Consider the following 17,300-nt stretch of genomic DNA (forward strand, 5'->3'; position numbering starts at 1 on the left):
CAAAGGGCAAGAAGATGAAGGTTCTAACGCACCGGTCGTGTTATATTGAACCAGCCGTGATACCTGAATTCGGCGAAGGTACTTCTTCAGCTGCCAAAGCAAAAGAAACTGTTCAAATTTTGCAGAGCACTGTAGAGCATAGTGTAGTACCGAAGATAACTACAGTTGGGCCAGCCAAGGCTGAAGATAATAAGGCCAAAGAGCCACAGGTAGAAAGAGTGACAAAAATGCCAGAAATCCTGAGTCCACCGGGAGCGGCAGGTTTGCCGAAGGTGCAAAAAACTTCTGCTGCAACTCCCAAGAGGAGGAGAATGGCTAACGTGCTAGATGCTGTACTGGAGACTACAAAGGCGCTGAGCCCTGCTCCTACAAAGAAAGTCACTCCAACTGAAGCCAAATCGCAGGCCGAAACCGAAACTAGGCAAGCAGAAACCGAAGCTACACAAGTTCAAGCTGAAACCGAAGCTAGGCCTTCAGTGCCCACCGAGACAGAGCCTACCGCACCTGAAGAAAAGGCGACAGAGCAAATTGCTCCGGAAAAGATCGAGACTCCTGCCCTCGAAGCTTTAATCGAAAATGCTGACTACATCTTTCGACACGCTTCAGGGAAGAAATTGTCCGAAGGAGAAATTTTGGAAGCCAGACACTATGCACGAAAGTTGAAATATCCAAAGGGTGCCTTGGTTTTTAGTGGGAGTAGTGAAGATGATTTATTATACTGTCTCCCGGACAACAAAGAAATATCCGTTTGCCGGGAGATAGGTAGAAGCATCGGATTCCCGAAGCTAGAAGACGACCTTTCAATTCTGTCAAAGGATGATCTTGCTAACAGCCTAGCATACAACAGCATAAAGGTATAGAAGTTAACTTTGAATTTGAAAATGAAGTATTTTATTTGCTATACTCAATTCTGTCCTCCTCTTGCAGGCTTAATTCTTAGTAATGCCCTTAGGGCGCAGAAAAATATTGAAGACGAAAGCTATACAATGGCTCTGAACAACCATCGTTCAGAGGTGATTGAATTGAGAAACGAAGGTCTTAAAAAATACAAAATCTTAATTTCTCTGGTAAACAAAGTGAAGGAAGACGAAGCTAATTTCAAAGCTCAGGCAGAAGCCCAAAAGACTGAAATTGAAGACCTTCGGAGACAACTGGCCGAAGCTAAGGAAAAATGCGCACTCGCGCAAGCTAACCAATAAATTAGCGAATATTGGAAAAATCATCTAGAGAAAAATGTTGAAGAACTTTGCACATCCAAGGAAAGGTGCTTTGAAAAATCCTTGGATTGTGTGAAGAAAATAAAAGCTAGTTTCGCCAAAGTGGGTGCCTATTCTGCCGAAGAAAACTTCATACGAGGCGGCCCCGAAGGCGTTATTGAATGGATAAGTGGAGAGGCCGAGACCTTCGAAGAAATTTTAAGTGATCGCGGGGATGTTTACGCGTTTTCCGGTGTACGGGGAATTTCAGCCATCTTGGAGAAGGTGGGATGTGATCACATCAAGACCATGGCCCAGGCCAAAGCTGCCTTCTCCGTAGATGATACGAAAGATCCTTCAGCTGAAGCAACCTTGATGGGCGGGAAATTTTACAATGATGTCTTGGTGAATGGTGGCTGAGAGATGGCCCATGAAATTATAAAGAAAAATGAAAAGGATACCCATGACGCCCGAGCAGAAGCAAGGCGAGCTGAAGAAGCTATAGAGCGCGAAAAACGTATAGGTATTGCTTTTTGGCTTTTAGCTTCGACATTTGTTTTTGTGGCTTCGGACTGATTAACTTTTCCTACTTCAGCTGAATTATCTCCGCCGCCAGAACCGTTCGATCCCCTAGCGGATCCAGAAATGAAGGAAGCGTGGACATTATAAACATGGCTGAATCTATTGTTGATGAAGTTGTTAACAAATTACTGCACGAAGTTGCAGAGAAAGTCCTTAAAGAGGAATAGCACTTATTATAAAAACATTTTGAGATGGTCAATGTATGAGACACTAGGATGGACATTGTACTTTTATTGTAACAAGACTGTAATATTTGATGTGTGTAGCTTTGAATCGAATATGTAAATTATTGTAATTCATTTCTTTGTGATGCATGAAACTTTACATACATACCGTTTTTGAGCATTCGGTGAAAAAACACCTTCCCTTCTTTTCATGCTTCGTAAAGAAAAAGATCCATGCTTCGCAAAAATATCCATGCTTCGCAAAGAGGGATCCCTTCTTTTGTGACAAGGCTGATGAAGCTGTATTTCCCGAAGCTTACTTCGTGCCTTAGCACATTTTCATTTTTACGAAGCATTCGCCGAAGATCAACTCCGTATTCGATTCTCGTGTCATTGATGTGATATGATGTATGATGTGATGCTATGCGAAATAATGTGATGATATGATGCAAAATGATATTGATGCCGAAGACACACACCCACACTAGAATACACAAACTCTGCATCCCCTTAGGAATGACTTTTGAGCTTCTTCACCGTTTATTTTTCGGTGTTCATCGTTTATTTTTCGGTGTAAGTTCTGCATCCCCTTAGGAACGACTTTGGAACTTCTTCGCCTTCTATTTTGGCGGAATAAGTTCTGCATCCCCTTAGGAACGACTTTTGAACTTCTTCGCCTTATATCTCGGCGGTATTTGGCTCTGCATTCCCTTTGGAACGACTTTTGAGCAGAAAACTTACGCTGTGCTCCCTTAGGAACGACTTTTGTAGCTTCGGCAATTTTGGCTCTGCATTCCCTTAGGAACGTCTTTTGAGCTTAAAACTTACGCTGCTCTCCGTTAAGAACGACTTTTGAGTAGCTTCGGCAAATTTAGCTCTGCATTCTTTTAGGAATGACCTTTGAGTTTCGAAATTCTGTGAAGAAGATTTTGGGCTTTGTAATTATGTGAGGAAGATATATTTCATTCTGATAGAAGCAAAATCATTACAAGAATTTAAAACTAAATTTACATTACTTGTTCCTTATTAAAAGCAAAATGACATAGAACTCAAAAGCATTTCGGAGGTAGGATATCGCTCAGTATATGTGCTTCGATTCTGGTACAGTACTATTGACTGTACGAGCTTCGGACTCCTCCCTGAAGTCACGTTGTTGCTGGGAGTGTTGACGCCCTTCTGGCTGCTGGCTTCGGGAATAAGTGGGCTGCAGTGGTGGTGGCGGTGGAAGTTGAGGCCAAGAAGCCTATGAATGGCTTGCCGAAGCAACAGAGGCTGTAGGTTGATTGCCCACGTATTCTGGTATGTAAGGAGAGTGGCACGAAGCAGTGTGCAAGACCCGCTTCGGCTGATTCTGCCGAGCTTCGACTTCGGCGATCTCCTTTTGTTTCAGAATAGTGATTTGGCACATTCTTGTAGTGTGGCCCTTGTCTTCACCACAGAATAAGCAATAAATTTTCCTGGGCTGATCCCCATATCTTCCTCCGAAGCCCCTGGTGCCTCTGTCCCTTGGAGCTGGTGGCCTAAAGGAGCTTTGCTGCTGTCCCGAAGACTGTGAGGTGTACTGTGGCCTCTGAAGCTGGCTTCCTTTATCGTCATTCTGACTGGAGCTGTGGATTGATCTAACATGCCTAGGGTGGATTCTTCCTCCGAAGCCCCTATTCATCTCAGAAAATCTGTAAGCTTCTTCCCTTCTTTGTCGGAAGTCATTGTCAGCTCGGATGTACTCATCCATCTTCTGAAGCAGCTTCTCCAGAGTTTGGGGAGGTTTCCTTGCGAAGTATTGAGCCGTGGGTCCTAGCCGAAGACCCTTGATCATGGCCTCAATGACAATTTCATTGGGCACTGTGTGCGCTTGTGCTCTCAGTCACAAGAACCTTCGGACATACGCCTGAAGGTATTCCTCATGGTCTTGTGTGCACTGGAACAAGGCCTGAGTTGTGACTGGCTTCGTCTGAAAGCCTTGAAAACTGGTAACCAGCATGTCCTTGAGCTTCTGCCACGACATGATTGTCCCTGGCCGAAGGGAAGAATACCATGTCTGAGCCACGTTTCGGATTGCCATGACGAAGGTGTGACACCCCAGGTGTCAGTTTCGGGTTATGTCAGAAGAATTATCCTAATCTCGGATGCTCAGTGAAAATTTCTATTTCTCGATCGTGTCTATCTCTATCTATCAGGCTTTCTCTTGGAGGTTCACCGAATTCAGAGTTAATCTATCGCGAGAAACAACCCATTTCGGAGCGTGTTAAAACTTTTATCTCTCAAAACGAATGCAAACTCGATGATCAGTCTCGATTTATAAATCTCATCTGAAGCTCATTTAATCAAACTCTCGACGACTGTTATCTGATCTGAGCCCGAATCTAATTCCTCGAACCTCGATCGACGTCTGACTATTTTGATCCGAGTCCGTACTCTCACACGGAATACTCAGTACGTCATCCTCCAATTATTTCTTACTCGACTCGGCCGAATATCTCTATGTCCAAACCAAATTCAGAACTCCGTATCGACAGCGATTTTAAAATATCACGATTCGCCTTCTCCGACTAAAAATCCAAATCCGATCAAATCTCAGGACGATTTATTTTCCAATCACGCGTAGGTAATTATTTCCGAGCAAATTCAAATCAAACTCTCGGTCGAATTAATTGCTCAATCGTCCGTTTGCCGAAACTCTAATTCGCTCTGTTATCTGTAGAAACGAATTCCGCGGGAACATTTTTATTCGGGAAAATAAATTAGCGCGACCCGATTTCATGTTTTGGGCCAAGCCCATTCCAGCCCGGCCCAGCCCACTAAGAAAACCCTAGCCCTAGTGCCTCTCTATAAATAGGAGCCATCTCCTTGCAAGTGGAGGCATTTTTGCACTCCCACCCCTATTCTTTTCCCAGCCGCCACCAGCCACCTTCTTCTCCCGTACGCAGTCCGCCTCTCTGGTTTTTCCCACGGCAGCTGCAGCTCCAGCCATGGCGTGAGCGCCATTCCCATGGCCGAGCTCACCTCCCTGCCGCGAGCTTGCCAGCAACCCCCACGTGGATCTCCATTTCCCCTAGCTGCCGCTCGCCGCGGAGTTCTCTACTGGCTTCCTCCCCGTCGCGCGCTGGGCACCATTGGCGTTCGCCCCTGCAAGCTCCATAGCCTAGCCATGGTGGCCACCAAGCTCCCTCAACGCCGGCGTCCTCCTCTCCGCCCCACGGCTGCAGCAGGGCGCCCAACTCTTCTTCTCCAGCGCACACCCTCCAGGCGTGGTGGCAGCTCCTCCTCCCTCTGTTTCTTACCGCTGGAGCAGGAGCTCCTTGGGAGCACGCCGACGCCCCTGATCTCCATGGCCGCCAGCAGCCTTTCCATGGCCAGCACCCCCTTCTGCTCGGCCACACCGTCGGCTGGCCATGGCGTCCAGGACTCCCTGCGCCCTTTCTCCACTGCATCTGCCTCCCTCTGCTTTTTCCCTTTGGAGGTGCTGCGCCATAACTCTGATCCGAGCTCGCCCCTTCACTGCTCCTCATGCCATCGCTGCTTTTCCCCATGGCTGAAACTAGCTCGCCCCCATGGTACTCATGCCCTCCTCTGCCAGCGCCTCCCTCGGTTCATCTCTGTGTCGGCACCGTCGGGACAGCGCCCCTATTTTCCCTCCCCTAGCTAAACGCCCCTTGCTGTTCTCCTCAACGCCCCTTGGTTGTTCGATGGAATGCCCGTGGAAAATATAGTGTTGTGCGCAGCCCCGCTCGCAACGCCGTCGACGCCCGCCGTGTGCTCGCTGTCTTGCGCAGCCCATCCGCGACGCCGTCGAAAACCATGGTGAGAAACCCCACTGTTCTCGATGTTTATTTTTCGATGTGTGTGATGTTCAATGAACTGCCGCCAACAAATTTGTGTGTTTTCGCAGCTAGTGGTCGACGTCACACCTTGCGCATCGCTCGTCGGCAAAGAGCCCAAACTAATGGCATGCATGCGCGGCACGAATCGGCCAGGTTGATCGCCTTGTATGGTTGCGATTTATTTTACTTACGTATTCGGTCGATGATGTGCCTGCGTGTTTATATGCGTGTGAAAATAAATTGTATGAATGAACACGTATATAGAAGAAAATGAAGTAGAACAAGAACTCGGATGTTTTTATATTTCGATAGGAATTTATGCGATGCGTTGTTTGATGTGTGCGATTTGTAGTTTGTCTAATTACGTTTTGGTCGATGTGGTGTATAGTGGTGTTTGATTAGATGTGGGTATAAAATGTTTGGATTATATGCCGTGGCAAGGTCGCATTCACGTTTTGGTAAACACGTGTGTCGTGCTTTGTTTTATGTGATGAGTAAATTTGGAAATATATGTGATGTGAGGATTGAATTAGTACACGTATACGTGTGAGTGCCACGATGTATTGTAGTGGCGGTGGCGTAAGATATTTGATTGAGGCATGCAGGTATATGCCGTGATATGGTTATACTCGCAACGGGGAAGATGTATGTATTGTGACACGACGCTTAGGTCGCTATTATATAATCGTGTGAAGGATGCTCGTGATGGTTGTGTGATTAAGGAGTGATGTAGTAGCAAGCGAGAAGTAAGTTTAGTTTTTCAACGGTTAGTGGATAGTAGCTGTCGGTGTTGTCATGATTTTTGTGGTATGACAGATCGATGCTTAGCTTTATAAATTATTGCATTTCGTTCTCTTTGGATAAATAAATGTCTTGTTGATCGATTAGAGGTCTTATACGTGTGTTATGACAGCCCAATAATTATTGGAGGCAAGTAGCGTGCACAAGTCAGTCCTTGTTAAAATTGAAGAACAATCCGCTAAGATATACACATAAGTGCTTTAGGTCCTTCAGTAGCCAGTGTAAGTCTTATGGAGTTTATGCCATGTTTTAATGTCTCTATGTTAGACCCCAACGATGTGCTATTTTAGGTGACTTGTGTGTTAACTAGTTTAAGTTGAGAAAAAGGTTAAGAAACATTAAGTAATCTGCTCCAAACCATGTTTTTGAGTTACGATGTCTAAAATGGTTCGCTAGGTCTTATATTGTGATTAGCAAACTCATGTTAAGTAGGAGTCGATTTCGTTAAGTGATTGTTGTATATATATGTTGTGTCTCGGATTGCGATAATAAGAGGCTAGCTGACGTTTAGGATGTATAACGGCCTATGTTATTGCGCTAGTTAGCCGAATTAATAGATGGGTTTGGGTAAGCTCGTAGTCACGATGAATTGCTGGTTGTCGTCTAAATGCGTATGGTTATGACACGGATAAAAAGTAGTAGTGCTCATGTGAGGTCTAATTGAAAACGCAAATCGTTGGGTGATTATCATGGAGAATACGTTGTTAATTATATATGGTACTTCTAGTGCTCATAACGACACGGATCAAAATTAGTAAGTCCACTTGTTAGTTCTCACTTGGTTATTTTAACTCTAACAAATGTTAAAGTGTTATAATAATTCAAGTCTCTAGAACGCGGCAATTCTTGAATTGTATAGAAGCAGAAATTCATTGATTGTTGTTTTGGACTGCACGCACTGTTTTAGTTGTGTTGTATGTTTGATGAACTAAATGGTATTTTCTGTAGATATGTGCTATAGAAAAGTGGTAGAGAACTTTATTATCTTGCTGGTGTTAAAATTTGACAGTCATAGGTCTGACAGTTTAGGAGTTATGCTTTTTACAAATTCAGTAACTGAATCTGTCCAAATTCTGTACAGATTTCAGAAACTGCATTGTTTGCTCAATTTAATGTTGCAATCTGTTCATGGTCGTTATAAGAAAGTTGTAGATGCTTTTCTGATCTTGCTTGTGTTAAAATTTCATAACTAAAGGCCTGACGATTTAAGAGTTATGAAATTTACAAACTGATTGCTGTGTTCTGTCCTCTGTCAGAACAGATTTCGGAAACTGTAATATTTGATTTGATTAAAACTGGAATCACTTCTTGGTGATTATAAAAGTTATGTAGGGCTTTTTCTAAGCTTTCCAAAAAGTTTTGGATCACTATTTTTGGTGATCTGAAGTTAAGTTAAGGATGTTTAAACTCTGAAGACTGAATCTGTCCAGTTCTGGACAGCAAAGTCTTTTAGTGATGTTTATCCTTAGTTAAATATTGAATCACCTTGAGATGTTTATAAATAATTTGTAGAACATTTAATTAGCTTTTCAGAAAGTCTTAAATCACTTTGTTTGGATGTCTGAATCTTCAGTTATGAATTTTTAAAGTCACAAGTCTGAATCTGTCCAAATCTGGACAACGCTGTTGTGTTAACACTTTTTGACCTTGCTAAGTGTTTAATCATGCTGTGATGACAATACCAAAGTTGTAAAGCACTTTAGAAGCTTTCTAGAAAGTCCTAGTTTACTATTTTTGGGTAAATATCTTATAAGTTATGACTGAAACAAGTGACTGCTGTATTGCTGTATAAAAATTCTGCTAGTGCGCTTTTGATTGTTTAGTTCACCCTTCTCGCTAAAAATGTTTGGTTTGCTCTTAACTAATATAGACTTGCCGTGACTAAGCTTAATAATGTATGTGTGTCATGTTTTATATGTTTCTTCTCTAGTTGATTGTGATATAGGAGTTTCATAGACATTGATGCCTAGGTCCGATTTAAACTTACGTTGTCTTGGTTGCTCTTGTGTGGTCAATAGGAGAACAAATGAATGATTAAGGTGAGCGTAGAAAATGCGTGTACTTGTCATATCGTATTTGTGTTGCGTAAATAAATAAAATGTGGTCGTCTTGTTAATGGTGTTAATGATGAACGCCGATAACCTACGAATAGCTAGCGCTTGCGTATAGTCGTTGCGGTGTCTTACAATTAAATGTTAGTTTGCTAACCATGTATTTATATAGCTGGTGATATTTTTCATTGTATTCATACATATGCATCCTGCATCTCATTTAGGACCGAGAGGTGACGACCGTGCAAGCGATGTGGCGACAACCACAAGATGCAGTTGGTGGACGTACTGAAGGATGGTGGACTTAACCAGTGGATGCTCGCCAAGCGAGTACCTCCCCCAGCAAACACTACCTAAGTGTTAAATTAAAGGCAAGCCCCGGTTTATGCATAACCGTTTTATATATGCTATTTTACTGTACTTAATGATTGTAGGCTTGTACTGTGCACTTAAGTGTAGGAGTTGTCTGAAACCCTAGTTGCATGAACTCAGGATTCCTTTTGAGATGGATACTAGTATGCTAGGTCGAGTAGCTGCTTTATTAATTAGGATCTCGGTAGAAGTCGAGTGATTTTTCTAGCACTCGCGCGAGATCAGGAAATTGGTTGTATCCACTTTCTTATCATAATGATGCTGGTTTGTGGGCAACAATCCATGGGGATGTGTTGTCCACGAGACGGAAATTGGAATAAGGATTATGGTGTGGTACCGTGAGTCAAGTGTTTGAACGTACTAAGCACATGCCGAGAAATATGGTAAATCGGTAAGCCTAGTACCTGAGTGAACCTGGCAGTGGACATATCCCCTCACGCGACCTGAGATGAGGTCTCCCATTCCGGTTATGGTGGGTATAAGTGCGGTCACTGCACGACGGCAGTCGGGGTCAGTGAGGCATTGTACGCCAAGGCGGTGAGCCCTGATCTGCTGACGGGGAATCGATGGGGACGGTTGATGTGTGTGGGGACGGAGTGCCCCTACATGTCGTGTGTTTAGGTTTACCTTGCAAGGTTTAAAAACTCGATTCGAATCGTCTGCTTCTCGCAGCTAATGAGACTGCTTGATCCATGCTGCTACATTGAGTAATAAGTGGAAATGAGTTGACTGGCCAAAAGGTTGATTGCTTAAAAATGTTTGATATCATGTATGAGTAGCTAGGTACTCATCTAGTTTAAAAAAGGATCATACTAAAACTTGAAAAGCTAAAACATGATTTTAGACTCAGCTAGTGCTTTTGGCAACCAAACCCCTCAGCCAAACAGCTGCATGTCTAGAGGTAGAGGAGTAGACTCCTCACACCGGGTAAGTCTAGCTGAGTATTAGTATACTCAGCCTTGCTTGTGGCACAATTTTTGCAGGTACTCCTTAGGATGATTGGTTGATGGTGTGACTTGGCCTTCATCCCCTCCACCGGGATAGATGGTCGAGTGGGTTACTGCTTCCGCAGGAGAGGACCAGGAGGAGTAGCGTGGCCAGGCTTCGCCATGTTACTCGGTTTTCTCCGTTAGTTATTTCCGCTGCATTAAAATTTATGGTTATTATTTCTGAAACTCCGATAATGTAATCACTAATTATACTTATTAAATTTGTGGTATTAGGTTTTATTGTATTTCTCTGTGCCTCACCTTCGAGTGAGCTAGTGGTATTCGATCCTGGTAAGTGGCTTTATCGGACTAGATCCGAGGGACTGACGGGTTATTCCTGTTTAAGTGTGTTGCTGCTCTTATGGGTGCGACTTGGGCACTTAAGCTGGAATAATTCGGGCGGTTCCGCCACAGCTGGTATCGGAGCGAATACCAGTACAGAGAAGTCAATAAGTCATAATTACCAACCTTTTCTAAAAATAAAACTTGCTAGAAACCAATGTTGGATAGATGTCAGGACGATAAGGATAGACCTAGGACGTGAAGCCTTAGGAAAATAGATGGGTAGCTAGGTGGCTATATTTATATAGGCCATAAAGGCTACTACAAATATTAATAGGGATGCCGTAGAAGCACCCGAAAGAAAATTAGTTAGGTCTGAGAAGACGACTAGAATGAGCATGCATCATGATTGACGCATAATTGTCTCTTGTGCACTAACATGCTTCTCTCACCTTTATTCCAATAATAAGAACTTGTGAATAATGTGATGTACTGCTATGTTAGAAATGCCTTACCTCGTGTCAGATGGGTATGTCTTGCTAGGTTGTGTTATGTGTTTCTCTTGTCTTGCTATCTAGGTAGTATTGTAATTGTTCAACCCATTTTGCAAAAAAAAAAGTGTTGTCTGTCCTGCTCATGAAAAGAACCCCCAAACAACCTTGAGTTTAGCAAGTGAAACCTCAAAAAAAAATCCTGCTTGTGTTGGTATTTTCTAGCCCTTGTGTGTTTTATCCTTGACATTACACCTACACAACTTGTAGACCCTCATAGCTTAACAGCTAGCCAAACCGAAACTTCCTTAAGCACGTGGTTATGTCAAAAAAAACATCGTTTGTTGTCTAGTTGCGCAAACCATGACCAAGCCATGTTTCCTTCCATAAATCCTTGTCCCTAAAACTTCATAGCATTTTGTTGATCATCCAGCTAATCTTGTTGCCTACCTCTCCTTTCACCTGGATCCGGTAATCCTTTTCCTGGTGAATCATGCTGGCTGTATCATTCGAATATCTAGATCCTTTAATTATTCTGCCCTATTATCTGGTTATCTGCTATAACCCGTTCTCAAGTATCGGATGTTGATTTGCTTAAGATCTCCCATTTCTGGTCATTCTCATACCCCCCTTCTCCGAGGATCATGACGCTTGTTTTATCAACTTATCTCTAAATGGCATATCCATGTGGATTAATGGATTTCGCTGTTGTCCTTGGTTCTCATGTCTCTAAAAGCTCAACAATCTATTTTGATCTCATGGTCGGTTCATCCTCATATCAAATCTCGTGCTAATATCTAATATGATAATCTCCATGTTGATCATAAAATAGTTCTCTGAGTTGAAGAAAATTCTCATGTGATGCTCTTTTGCCAAAAATCTATGTTTCAACTCCTGTCATGATCTTATTTTTCTGAGCCATACTCTCATGGGCTCCATCTATCCGTGCTATGTGGATTTCTTATTGGTTACGTTTGGTAATGGCGTCATGACTAACGACTGATGGTGCCGCGACGAAACCGAGAGCCTACTATGGTGCACACATGGTTGAGCTGCTCGGCACGCGCTGGTACCGCGGTTAATAGTCGTGATCCATTATGGGACTATACCGATGTGCTCTCTTTTGTGAACATCCTCTCAAAGTGATCGCTGCATTTTGTCTCAACATGTCGCGATATTCTACCCAAATCTATCTTCAGTATCTTGTCAGATCACATCTCATGAATTTACATCTATCTTCAGTCTGGGAGTTACATGCTTCTCCACCCTTAAAGATCCTCATTCGAATCTCGGGACGAGATTCTTTTTAAGGGGGGAAGGCTGTGACACCCCAGGTGTCAGTTTCGGGTTATGTCAGAAGAATTATCCTAATCTCGGATGCTCAGTGAAAATTTCTATTTCTCGATCGTGTCTATCTCTATCTATCAGGCTTTCTCTTGGAGGTTCACCGAATTCAGAGTTAATCGATCGCGAGAAACAACCCATTTCGGAGCGTGTTAAAACTTTTATCTCTCGAAACGAATGCAAACTCGATGATCAGTCTCGATTTATAAATCTCATCTGAAGCTCATTTAATCAAACTCTCGACGACTGTTATCTGATCTGAGCCCGAATCTAATTCCTCGAACCTCGATCGACGTCCGACTATTTTGATCCGAGTCCGTACTCTCACACGGAATACTCAGTACGTCATCCTCCAATTATTTCTTACTCGACTCGGCCGAATATCTCTATGTCCAAACCAAATTCAGAACTCCGTATCGACAGCGATTTTAAAATATCACGATTCGCCTTCTCCGACTAAAAATCCAAATCCGATCAAATCTCAGGACGATTTATTTTCCAATCACGCGTAGGTAATTATTTCCGAGCAAATTCAAATCAAACTCTCGGTCGAATTAATCGCTCAATCGTCCGTTCGCCGAAACTCTAATTCGCTCTGTTATCTGTAGAAACGAATTCCGCGGGAACATTTTTATTCGGGAAAATAAATTAGTGCGACCCGCTTTCATGTTTTGGGCCAAGCCCATTCCAGCCCGGCCCAGCCCACTAAGAAAACCCTAGCCCTAGTGCCTCTCTATAAATAGGAGCCATCTCCTTGCAAGTGGAGGCATTTTTGCACTCCCACCCCTATTCTTTTCCCAGCCGCCACCAGCCACCTTCTTCTCACGTACGCAGTCCGCCTCTCTGGTTTTTCCCACGGCAGCTGCAGCTCCAGCCATGGCGTGAGCGCCATTCCCATGGCCGAGCTCACCTCCCTGCCGCGAGCTTGCCAGCAACCCCCACGCGGATCTCCATTTCCCCTAGCTGCCGCTCGCCGCGGAGTTCTCTGCTGGCTTCCTCCCCGTCGCGCGCTGGGCACTATTGGCGTTCGCCCCTGCGAGCTCCATAGCCTAGCCATGGTGGCCACCAAGCTCCCTCAACGCCGGCGTCCTCCTCTCCTCCCCACGGCTGCAGCAGGGCGCCCAACTCTTCTTCTCCAGCGCACACCCTCCAGGCGTGGTGGCAGCTCCTCCTCCCTCTGTTTCTTACCGCTGGAGCAGGAGCTCCTTGGGAGCACGTCGACGCCCCTGATCTCCATGGCCGCCAGCAGCCTTTCCATGGCCAGCACCCCCTTCTGCTCGGCCACACCGTCGGCTGGCCATGGCGTCCAGGACTCCCTGCGCCCTTTCTCCACTGCATCTGCCTCCCTCTGCTTTTTCCCTTTGGAGGTGCTGCGCCATAACTCTGATCCGAGCTCGCCCCTTCACTGCTCCTCATGCCATCGCTGCTTTTCCCCATGGCTGAAACTAGCTCGCCCCATGGTACTCATGCCCTCCTCTGCCAGCGCCTCCCTCGGTTCATCTCTGTGTCGGCACCGTCGGGACAGCGCCCCTATTTTCCCTCCCCTAGCTGAACGCCCCTTGCTGTTCTCCTCAACGCCCCTTGGCTGTTCGATGGAATGCCCGTGGAAAATATAGTGTTGTGCGCAGCCCCGCTCGCAACCCCGTCGACGCCCGCCGTGTGCTCGCTGTCTTGCGCAGCCCATCCGCGACGCCGTCGAAAACCGTGGTGAGAAACCCCCGCTGTTCTCGATTTTTATTTTTCGATGTGTGTGATGTTCAATGAACTGCCGCCAACAAATTTGTGTGTTTTCGCATCTAGTGGTCGACGTCACACCTTGCGCATCGCTCGTCGGCAAAGAGCCCAAACTAATGGCATGCATGCGCGGCACGAATCGGCCAGGTTGATCGCCTTGTATGGTTGCGATTTATTTTACTTACGTATTCGGTCGATGATGTGCCTGCGTGTTTATATGCGTGTGAAAATAAATTGTATGAATGAACACGTATATAGAAGAAAATGAAGTAGAACAAGAACTCGGATGTTTTTATATTTCGATAGGAATTTATGCGATGCGTTGTTTGATGTGTGCGATTTGTAGTTTGTCTAATTACGTTTTGGTCGATGTGGTGTATAGTGGTGTTTGATTAGATGTGGGTATAAAATGTTTGGATTATATGCCGTGGCAAGGTCTCATTCACGTTTTGGTAAACACGTGTGTCGTGCTTTGTTTTATGTGATGAGTAAGTTTGGAAATATATGTGATGTGAGGATTGAATTAGTACACGTATACGTGTGAGTGCCACGATGTATTGTAGTGGCGGTGGCGTAAGATATTTGATTGAGGCATGCAGGTATATGTCGTGATATGGTTATACTCGCAACGGGGGAAGATGTATGTATTGTGACACGACGCTTAGGTCGCTATTATATAATCGTGTGAAGGATACTCGTGATGGTTGTGTGATTAAGGAGTGATGTAGTGGCAAGCGAGAAGTAAGTTTAGTTTTTCAACGGTTAGTGGATAGTAGCTGTCGGTGTTGTCATGATTTTTGTGGTATGACAGATCGATGCTTAGCTTTATAAATTATTGTATTCCATTCTCTTTGGATAAATAAATGTCTTGTTGATCGATTAGAGGTCTTATACGTGTGTTATCACAGCCCAATAATTATTGGAGGCACGTAGCGTGCACAAGTCAGTCCTTGTTAAAATTGAAGAACAATCCGCTAAGATATACACATAAGTGCTTTAGGTCCTTCGGTAGCCAGTGTAAGTCTTATGGAGTTTATGCCATGTTTTAATGTCTCTATGTTAGACCCCAACGATGTGCTATTTTAGGTGACTTGTGTGTTAACTAGTTTAAGTTGAGAAAAGGTTAAGAAACATTAAGTAATCTGCTCCAAACCATGTTTTTGAGTTACGATGTCTAAAATGGTTCGCTAGGTCTTATATTGTGATTAGCAAACTCATGTTAAGTAGGAGTCGATTTCGTTAAGTGATTGTTGTATATATATGTTGTGTCTCGGATTGCGATAATAAGAGGCAAGCTGACGTTTAGGATGTATAACGGCCTATGTTATTGCGCTAGTTAGCCGAATTAATAGATGGGTTTGGGTAAGCTCGTAGTCACGATGAATTGCTGGTTGTCGTCTAAATGCATATGGTTATGACACGGATAAAAAGTAGTAGTGCTCATGTGAGGTCCAATTGAAAACGCAAATCGTTGGGTGATTATCATGGAGAATACGTTGTTAATTATATATGGTACTTCTAGTGCTCATAACGACACGGATCAAAATTAGTAAGTCCACTTGTTAGTTCTCACTTGGTTATTTTAACTCTAACAAATGTTAAAGTGTTATAATAATTCAAGTCTCTAGAACGCGGCAATTCTTGAATTGTATAGAAGCAGAAATTCATTGATTGTTGTTTTGGACTGCATGCACTGTTTTAGTTGTGCTGTATGTTTGATGAACTAAATGGTGTTTTCTGTAGATATGTGCTATAGAAAAGTGGTAGAGAACTTTATTATCTTGCTGGTGTTAAAATTTGACAGTCATAGGTCTGACAGTTTAGGAGTTATGCTTTTTACAAATTCAGTAACTGAATCTGTCCAAATTCTGTACAGATTTCAGAAACTGCATTGTTTGCTCAATTTAATGTTGCAATCTGTTCATGGTCGTTATAAGAAAGTTGTAGATGCTTTTCTGATCTTGCTTGTGTTAAAATTTCATAACTAAAGGCCTGACGATTTAAGAGTTATGAAATTTACAAACTGATTGCTGTGTTCTGTCCTCTGTCAGAACAGATTTCGGAAACTGTAATATTTGATTTGATTAAAACTGGAATCACTTCTTGGTGATTATAAAAGTTATGTAGGGCTTTTTCTAAGCTTTCCAAAAAGTCTTGGATCACTATTTTTGGTGATCTGAAGTTAAGTTAAGGATGTTTAAACTCTGAAGACTGAATCTGTCCAGTTCTGGACAGCAAAGTCTTTTAGTGATGTTTATCCTTAGTTAAATATTGAATCACCTTGAAATGTTTATAAATAATTTGTAGAACATTTAATTAGCTTTCCAGAAAGTCTTAAATCACTTTGTTTGGATGTCTGAATCTTCAGTTATGAATTTTTAAAGTCACAAGTCTGAATCTGTCCAAATCTGGACAACGCTGTTGTGTTAACACTTTTTTGACCTTGCTAAGTGTTTAATCATGCTGTGATGACAATACCAAAGTTGTAAAGCACTTTTGAAGCTTTCTAGAAAGTCCTAGTTTACTATTTTTGGGTAAATATCTTATAAGTTATGACTGAAACAAGTGACTGCTGTATTGCTGTATAAAAATTCTGCTAGTGCGCTTTTGATTGTTTAGTTCACCCTTCTCGCTAAAAATGTTTGGTTTGCTCTTAACTAATATAGACTTGCCGTGACTAAGCTTAATAATGTATGTGTGTCATGTTTTATATGTTTCTTCTCTAGTTGATTGTGATATAGGAGTTTCATAGACATTGATGCCTAGGTCCGATTTAAACTTACGTTGTCTTGGTTGCTCTTGTGTGGTCAATAGGAGAACAAATGAATGATTAAGGTGAGCGTAGAAAATGCGTGTACTTGTCATATCGTATTTGTGTTGCGTAAATAAATAAAATGTGGTCGTCTTGTTAATGGTGTTAATGATGAACGCCGATAACCTACGAATAGCTAGCGCTTGCGTATAGTCATTGCGGTGTCTTACAATTAAATGTTAGTTTGCTACCATGTATTTATATAGCTGGTGATATTTTTCATTGTATTCATACATATGCATCCTGCATCTCATTTAGGACCGAGAGGTGACGACCGTGCAAGCGATGTGGCGACAACCACAAGATGCAGTTGGTGGACGTACTGAAGGATGGTGGACTTAACCAGTGGATGCTCGCCAAGCGAGTACCTCCCCCAGCAAACACTACCTAAGTGTTAAATTAAAGGCAAGCCTCAGTTTATGCATAACCGTTACATATATGCTATTTTACTGCACTTAATGATTGTAGGCTTGTACTGTGCACTTAAGTGTAGGAGTTGTCTGAAACCCTAGTTGCATGAACTCAGGATTCCTTTTGAGATGGATACTAGTATGCTAGGTCGAGTAGCTGCTTTATTAATTAGGATCTCGGTAGAAGTCGAGTGATTTTTCTAGCACTCGCGCGAGATCAGGAAATTGGTTGTATCCACTTTCTTATCATA

Source organism: Zea mays, chromosome 4, assembly GCF_902167145.1.
Source record: "Zea mays cultivar B73 chromosome 4, Zm-B73-REFERENCE-NAM-5.0, whole genome shotgun sequence".
Lineage (NCBI taxonomy): Eukaryota > Viridiplantae > Streptophyta > Magnoliopsida > Poales > Poaceae > Zea > Zea mays.